Below are 1,242 nucleotides of genomic sequence, written 5' to 3' on the forward strand. Positions count from 1 at the left end.
AACACTGCAGGTGATTTTAAAAGAATTTTTTTAATTAACTTGTCTTCGATTTCCCTTCAGTTACACAATTTTCTATTTAGTTCACATTTTTTTTTTTTTTTTGAATTCACTTGGGGCTCACGTCGCGCAGGTTCCGGCAGTACTAAACTTCGAAACGCTGCTGCACTAGTGTTTTAATAAAAACTTTTTTAAAGACTCACAGAATGCGAAAGAATAACACAATATAAATGAAACTACAAATATTTGCTGTTCAAATTTATTTTAGTTGGACATATGCAAAATTTCCATAATTGCAAGTTGCAGGCCTTCACACAGCCTGAACATCRCAGTTTTGTTGTTTTCCTTTAAAATAAGAATGAAATAGTAACAGTTGCAGAACAAACAAAACCAAAGTCAGACCAAAATAAATAGAGGCAACGCATTAGGCAAAATATAGTAAAAAAATGACAATCAAAACGACATTCAAGCACCTTTAGATGACCACGCCAAAAGCAGTTAGACTTCGGCTACGTCATCAACTAGTTTTGGCACCGGCAAACAAGACGCTCAGTCAACTGAGCAGCCACCTGCGAGATAGTGTGCAAATATTTATATTCATCAGCAAGCACAGTGTTGGTGAAAATAATAACATTCTTCAAATTTTAAATGAGAAAACAGACTATTAAATGGTAGATAGGAAATATATTCTTTATTGGTATTAATACCAACGATGCCTGTAAGATMTCTGACTGTTAATCCTTCATTATSAAGCATCAGTTAATRTTGATGGCCGTYCTGAACGTGGTTCRTCGTCAAAGCGTTCACAACCCTTTTTGAAGAATTTGTACCAATCAAAATCACTTAAATGCGTTGATTCAGCATTTAATATGTACATATTAATTTTTCGAAAAAAGAAATCGCTAATCGTCGACCAAAGTATTATACACCATAGAAATAAGAGAATTGCAATAAGCGCAATTTCAAACTTCGAAATAAAATATCTTGATTTTGGGCCTTAATTTCGAAAAACGTAAAAATTAGTTTTTTACTTAAAATCCCGGTGTTTGGAATTAAAATTAGTAGATATTAGTAATATTAATAAGTGATGTTTGGGATTAAAAAGTAAAATTTTCAATTCGTTTTTTAATTTAATTCTTAATCAATATCTTCTTTTTCATTCATAATGGTAGACTCTGGATTAAAATTTTTCTCTTTAATTTTTCAACCCGGTAGTTTGGATTAAACATTAAACTTTAAATTGTG

This window comes from Bactrocera latifrons, unplaced genomic scaffold (genome assembly GCF_001853355.1).
Source record: "Bactrocera latifrons isolate USDA-ARS-PBARC rearing strain unplaced genomic scaffold, ASM185335v1 scaffold_13, whole genome shotgun sequence".
Lineage (NCBI taxonomy): Eukaryota > Metazoa > Arthropoda > Insecta > Diptera > Tephritidae > Bactrocera > Bactrocera latifrons.